Genomic DNA, 7857 nt, shown 5'->3' with positions numbered 1-7857 from the left:
TATAGAATCTGAATTCTTAAAGTTGGGTAAATGAGTTACAGCAAACAAAACAGAGTAAAACACAGTAAAACAGTATTAGTAGGGGACCAAAGACTGCCCCTCTCAAAACTAGAGGAATTAAAAAAAAAAACAAAGAAGTTGAAAAGATGAATAGAATCTTGGAAAAGTTAGATATGGCAGATTTCTTGAGAAAACTGAGTGGAAAAAGAAAGAAATTTGTTTTTCTCAATAGCAAAAAGCACATGTATACAAATTATCTTTGTATTGGGACATAAAAATCTGAACAATAAAGTGCAGAAAAGCAGAAATATTAAATGCACCATTTTTAGTACATTATGCAATGAAAATTACACCCAGAAAAGTTCTGTGGAAACACATCAAAGTAATTGGAAAATAAATAATTTCATTCTAAAGTCAGTCTTTAATTCTAAAGTGAGTCAAAGAAAAAATCATAGAAACAATAATTTCATTAAAGAGAGTGACAGCAATGAGACAAAGTATCAAGATTTATGGGATGCAGTCAAAGCAGTACTCAGGGGAAATTTTGTATTTCTAAATGTTTACATTGATAAAATAAAGAGCAGATCAATGAATTGGCCATGCAACTAAAAAACAAAACTGGAAGAAGAATAGATTAAAAATCTTCAAGTAAACTCCAGTTAAGAAATCTTAAAAAACAAAAGGTGAATTAAATTCTATGTGAGCCACTGAACCAATAGATAAAACTGCAGCTGTTTTTTTTTTTTTTTGAAAAAATAAACTATTGGTTAATTTAAGTGAAAAAGAAAAAAACCAAATTGTCAATATCAAAAAGGGAAGATTCACCGACAATGAAAAAAATGAAGCACTAAGCTATAATTTTGCCTATTTATGTGCCAATAAGCATAGTAATCTAAAAGAAATGGATTAATATTTTAAAAATATGTATTCTTTCTGATTATCAAAAGAGGAAATTGAATGCTTAAATGATCCTACACAACAAGATAACAACAAGAAAAATAACTTCTATAAGACATAAATGAGCTGTCTAAGAAAAAGCACTAGGATCAGATAGATTCACAAATAATTTCTACCAGGCATTTAAAGCACGATGATTTTCAATATTATATAAACTATTTTGAAACATAGCCAAAGATGTTATACTGATAAATTCCTTTTATGATAAAAATATGGTGCTGACATACAAAATAAGAAAAGTGAAATCTAAGAAAAAAAACTGTAGATCAATTTCCCTGATAAATTTTTATGCAAAAAAAAAAATATGTTAACAAGGAGATTATAATAGTATACCACAAAAACCATACACCTTGACTAAGATTTATAGCAGTAATGTAGGACTGGCTTAATATTAGGGAAGAAAATCAGTGTAATTGGCCCATTTCAATAAGAACACAAAAAAATATATACAATGATTATTTCAATAGATGCAGAAAAATCTTTTGAAAAAATATAACATCAATTCCTATTAAAATACTAAAATTCATAGATCTTTCCTTTAAATGATAAGGAGTGACTGCTTGCCTGCTCTCTGCATGCTGCTGACCTGAGAGAAGAGCTGCTCAGGGTCAAGGAGATGGCCCAAGTGCCTGTTGGTCTGCCCCATTGCCCAAGCACCAAGGGACCTTTAGATCCAGCCCAGATTAAGCAGCTCATTTGCAAGGGCCAAGAAGTCAAGGAGTTTGCCTACTGTCCCTACAGTAACTTCCCAGTGTGGGCAGCTCTCCTGACTCTGGACAGGAAGATTTTTTTCAGGATGCAACATAGAAAATGTGGCCTACCCAGTAGGCACCTGTGCAGAATGCACTGACATTCAGAAGGCCATCTTGGAAGGACACAAACAGTTCTGGACCATTGCTATTACCAGTAATTTGAAGGATGACCTTGTTGCACCATGTGGAGGCTGCAGACAAGTGGTGAGAGAGTTTGGAAAACATCGGTATGTCTACGTGACAAAAGCAAATGGTATGTATGAAGTCAAGATGATCCATGAACTACTTCCTGCATCGTTTGGACCAGATGACCTAAAGAAGAACTAGTGACCCCTAATGATGGAATTATCCAACTGAGAGCCTTTCCAACCATGTGGGGAAAGATCCTCTCTCAGTAATGTCCAGTAGCATCATCCCCAGAGCAATATTGATATGAAACGACCTCAGTGCTGAGTAAGTCCTAAGTACTGACTACTCCTGCATCTTCTGCTCAGTTTAGGGACTTCTTTGCCATTTATATCTGAAGTGACTTGAACATACTATATAGTGTTAGCAGAAGAAACACCAACCTGGGAGTCAAGAGACCTGTGTTGTATTCCCAGCTCTGCCTCTAACTTCCTATGTGGCCTTACAGTAGTTATTTAGCCTCTCCAGGCCTCAGTTTCCTTTCCTTTCTGATTAGAATGTTGACCCAAATTAAGAATTCTTAATCTTGTTTATGTCCTGGACTCCTTGGGCAGTCTGATGAAACCTGTGGGCCCTTTCTCAAAGGAATGTTGTTAAATGCACAAAATAAAATATATAGGATTACAAAGTAAACCAATTATATTGAAATGGTAATAGCTAAATATTTAAAAAAAAAACAAGTTCACAGAGTCCAGGTTAAGAATCTTTGACCTAGGTAGTCTTCAAGGTTCTTTTCAACTCAAATATTCTGTGTGTTAAGATCCATCTTCTGTGTTATAGCTCAACTCTAATGTTCTACCTCCCTAGAAACTGCAGCCTTTGTTGAAACAAGGTGCCAATCAGGAATCCTGCTTACAGTCAAGATCCTGTCTCCTGTCTCCACTTTCTGTTGTGGATGAGGTCATGATGTAATGTAAAAGAATTATCCAGTTATTATATTAATTCTGCTTAACTAGAATCAAAATAATAATCACTCTTTGGTGGCCATCCTTTTCTGATGACTTTAGTTGGAGCTATAGGAGCCAAAATCACTTTATTCATGGCTTGAGTGCAGCTTCCTCTCTGGATGCTGTACCTCATAATAGATGAGCACCATCTCACTCACATCAAAGCCAAAACCAGAAGGTGTGGCTCCTCCCCGATTGTCACTCAACCCATAATGTAGTATAAACTCTACATCTTTTCTGAGTTGTCGAGTATTATAATTTGCACTGTCTTACACTGGTCCCATCCAAGCCCAAGCTTAGGAATAAGATGGTTCTCTATGGTCTTAGCAACAGTGCTGCTTTGTTGACCTATCACTACATCAATTTATCCTCTGGTTATCCTGACCTATCATCTTCGGATTCTGCATTGTGCCTTTCTTATATCCATCTTCTTCCTGTAAAGGACTACCTAACGTTTCCATCTGTCATTTCTTTTCCTGTATCTTTGATATAATATACTTGGAGTATTACATTCATAAAGTTAATGAAGTTATTGGAAATGTCATAGAGGAACCTCAACCAGCCTCTTCTCCAGTCCAAATCTAATTTAACCACTTGGTCACCATAATACTCCCTCTCTCTTAACAAATCCAATAGAATAAGGATGACCAACAAGTAAGACAAGTCAACAAGAATTTAAGTGCCTACTATATGCTAGGCACTGTGCTAAGGACTGGGGATACAAAGAAAGGCAAAAAACAGTTTCTTCTCTCAAGGAGCACAGTCTAATGAAGGAGACAACATAGAACTATGTGCAAATAAGATAAGATGGATAAATTGCTGGTAGTCTCTGGAAAGCACCAAGACTATGGAGGACTTGGGTAGGGACCTGTGATTTCATTGCTAGATTGAACACTCAGAAAACGGAATTCCTTTTACCAAGGCAAGTTAACCCTTTCCCTGCAACTTTATAGCATCAAAGAGTAGTTTGAGGCATTGAGGGCTTGAGGAATTTGCTTAGGATTCCACAGCCAGTATATGTCAGAGGCCCACCTTAAATTCAGATCATCCTGGCTTCAAGGCTAGATCCCTATCTACTTTGCAGCTCTCCTTCAACAAATGTAAGAGTAAATGATTATTATACATAAGAAACATAGTACATGGTCTAGAGTCCCAAACTGGTCGCCAGCTATCAGCCTGCCTTATCTCCCAATATATTATTTCACCTGTCACTTTTCTCCTGTAGATGCCATGAGGCCACCTTCATATACTTTGTTTTTTTTGTTTTTTTTTTTTTTTTTTGGTTTTGAAAGGTAAAGTTAAGTGACTCACCCAGGGTCATATGGCTAATACATGTCTGAGGCTGAATTTGAACTCAGGTCCTCCTGACTCCAGGGCTGATGCTCCATCTACTTGCTCCCACCATATGCTTTAGAGGAAAGGATGGGAGGGAGATAGAAAAATTTTGAACTTCATATTTTGTAAAACTGAAAGTCAAAAATTGTCTTTACATATAATTGAAAAAAATAAAATACTATTAAAAAAAAAGATATGACAAGTAGTATCTATCAGCAAGCATTGTCTGTAATGAGTATAAGCTATAAACCTTCCAAGTAAGATCAGGGATGAAGCAATGATGGCCATTATCACCTTTATTATTCTATTTGAGATGATATAATTGTATAATCCTGGAGAAACAACTAAAAACATATTGAAAGAAATTAAAAACTTTAGCAGCATTGAAAGACATAGAATAAATTCACATAAATTATCACATTTCCATATACTTCCCAAAAAATCCAGCAGAAAGTGATAAACTTTCCATTTAAAATGATTGCAGACAGCATAAAATGCCTGGGAGTTCACCTTCCAAGGCAAACCCAAGAACTTTTTGAACACAATCACAAAACAATTTTCACCCAAATAAATACATTAAAATAACTGGAGAAATATTAACTTCTCACGCAAAGACCTAGTCAATAAAATAAAAATTATAATTATACTTAATTTACTTATTCAGTGCCATACCAAACAGACTATCACAAATTGTTTTGCAGAACTAGAAAAAAAATAATAAAATTCATTTGTCAGAACAAAAGGGCAAGGATATCCAAGGAATTAATGGCGGAGGGGGGAGTGAAGAAAGCTGTCCCAGCAGTACAAGACTGCAAACTGTACTATCAATTGAAAGTTATCAAAACAATCTGGTACTGGCTAAGAAATAGAATGGCGTATCAGTGTAATAGATTAGGTACACGATATAAAGTGGCAAAAAAACCATAGTTAACTGCTGTTTGATAAAGCAAAGATACAAGTTATTTTCGACAAGAACTCAGCATTGCACAAAAATTGTTGGTGGAACTAGAAAGTAGTTTAGCAGAAACTAGATATAGACCAACATCTAACACCTCATACCAAGATAAGGTTGAAATGGTTTAGAAATAAAGAAAAAAAAGTAGATCAGGAGAACATTTTACCTGTCACATTTATGGATAAGGGGATAATTATGATCAAAGAAGAGATAGAGAACATTAAAGGTTGTAAAATGTATAATTCTGGTTACATCAAGTTAAAAAAAGGTTTTGCACAAGTAAAACCAATGCAGCTAAGGTGAGAAGGAAGGAAGAAAACTGGAGAAAATTATAACAAGTTTCTCTCATAAAGACTTCATGTTTCAAAAATGTAGAACAAAGTCAAATTGATAAGACTATTAGTCATTCCCCAATTAATAAATATTCAAAAAATATAAACAGGTTTATTTTAGTCAAAGCTATCTATTGTCATATAAAAATGCTCTGAACCACTATTGATTAGATAAATGTAATATAAAATAACTTGAGCTACCACCTCACTTTTATCCAATTGGCTAATATGAAAGAAAAGTAAAATGGCAAATGTTGAAGGAGATGAGAAAAAAAATAGGACACTAATGCACTTTTGGTGTGATTGTGAACTGATCCAAGTATTCTGGAGAACAATTTGGAACTATTCCCAAATGACTATAAAACTCTGCATACCTTATGAACCAGCAATTCCAGTGCTAAGTCTGCACCCTAAAGACATCAGTAAAAAATGAGAAGAACTTATATGTGCAAAAACATTTATAGCAGCTGCTTTTTTGTGATGGCAAAGAACTGGAAATTGAAGAAATGTCCATCAATTGGGGAATGACTGAACAAATTGTGATTTATGATTGTGATGAAATGCTATTTTGATATATAAGAAATTATGAACAGTATGGTTTTCAGAAAAACCTGCGAGGACTTATATGAATTGATGCAAAGTGAAGTGAGCATAGCCAGGAGAATATTGCACATAGTAACAGCAATATTGTATGATGATCAACTGTGAATGACTTCATTATTTCAGGATTTCTTTGATCCAAGACAATTACAAAAGACTTATGGAGAAGAAAAAATTGCTATCCACCTCTAAAGAAAGAACTGATGGAATCAGAATACAGATTGAAGCATCTTTTTAACTTAATTTTTCTTGAGATATTTTGTATACACATATTTTGCAGCATGGCTAATGTAGAAATATATTTTGCGTGATGGCACATTTATAACCTATATTAAATTGCTTGCCTTCTCAATGAGAGGAAAGAGGAGGGAGAAAATGAATTTTGAACTCAATTTTTTAAAAAAAGAATGTTAGCAATTGTTATTACATGTTATTGGAAAAATATAATTTTTTAAAGCATACCTGCAACACCGGTAACAGTATTAAGTAACTTCTCTACCCAACCATTCTGATCTAAGGAAGGAGTTCACAAAAAAACAAAAAACAAAAACAAAAACAAAAAGAAAACCTAATGATAATTAATAGATGCAACTTGGCAGAATAATGGATACAACAGATGTCCTGGGATCAGGAAAGACCAGAGTTCAAATTCAGCTTTAGATTCTCACTTGCTATGTGACTCTGGGCAAGTCATTTAATTTCTATCTGCCTCATTTTCTTAACTGTAAATCAGAGTGATTACAGCAGCTTTTCCCCAGGGTTGTTCTGAGGATCAATTGAGATTATATTTGTAAATCATTTAGCACAGTGTCTGGCACATAGTAGATGCTTGTTAAATACTTTTTCCTTCCTTTCTGACCTATGGAGTAGTCATTGTTTTGGTGAGAGAAATGAATTTAGATCCCTACTAACTTCCTTTCTCCAACTACATCCTCTGTATTAAGGTTTCTTGATAATCAATCAATAACTTATAATTGAGTACCTAGGTTTTATATACTTATTGAGTACTTATTGAATATTGAGTAGTATTTGTTGAGCCTCTAGATAATTATGGGAGTGATATAAGGAAAGTATTGATGTAAACTTGTATACTTTATATTTAACGTAACCTCAGGATAAAGGAGTTTGGAAACACAAGAACAACATAAATGATACCCTAAACATCAGGAAGAAAGGAATGCATTGATTCTCTGATTTAATAGTTAGCATTTAATATCCAATCATATAAACTTTGAGTGTCAATTTCTTTTTGTAGTCAGCAAGTAATTTGATAGAATGCTTATTACTTCAAATTGTAATCAGTGTTTCAGGGTTGAATCAAAGAATCACAGACTGTCAGATAAGGGAGATTTGCAAGAGCCCTTCTCATTTGACAAGTGGAGGAACAGAACCTTTCTCCCACATGAGGTTCCTTTCTTATCTCTTCTCTACTTTTCCAAACCCATCAAGTTCAAACATATCCATATTTCTCCTTGACACTGTCACTGACAAGTGTCACTGACAAGATGGGGACAATATCTTTGGAGACAGTATCTATACTGGCATACTTATCAAGCTGGACTATTCATCAAGAGAATTTGAGTTCAAATCTTGCCTCAAATAATTATCATCCATGTGACCCTGAGAAAGTAACTGAATCTGTTTTACTGTTTTCTTATATCTACAATGAAGATGGTATCTATTTCAAAGAGTTGTTTTAAGGATCAAATAAGATAGTAGAGATAATATATTTAAACCCCAAAATACAATAAAATGCTAGCTATAAATATCATATTTGCTTGTTTTTATGTGTT

The 7857-nt window shown here is 34.2% G+C and overlaps 1 pseudogene; it reads left to right on the top strand.

Moving 5' to 3' along the window:
* The first annotated feature begins 1540 nt into the window (after positions 1 to 1540).
* Positions 1541 to 2036, top strand: LOC140498474 (cytidine deaminase pseudogene; annotated as a pseudogene).
* Positions 2037 to 7857: the final 5821 nt, after the last annotated feature.

The sequence above is a fragment of the Notamacropus eugenii genome, chromosome 4 (genome assembly GCF_028372415.1).
Source record: "Notamacropus eugenii isolate mMacEug1 chromosome 4, mMacEug1.pri_v2, whole genome shotgun sequence".
Taxonomy (NCBI): Eukaryota; Metazoa; Chordata; class Mammalia; order Diprotodontia; family Macropodidae; genus Notamacropus; species Notamacropus eugenii.
Note: the sequence above shows the minus strand (reverse complement) of the source record. Positions and strands in the feature narration are given on the sequence as shown.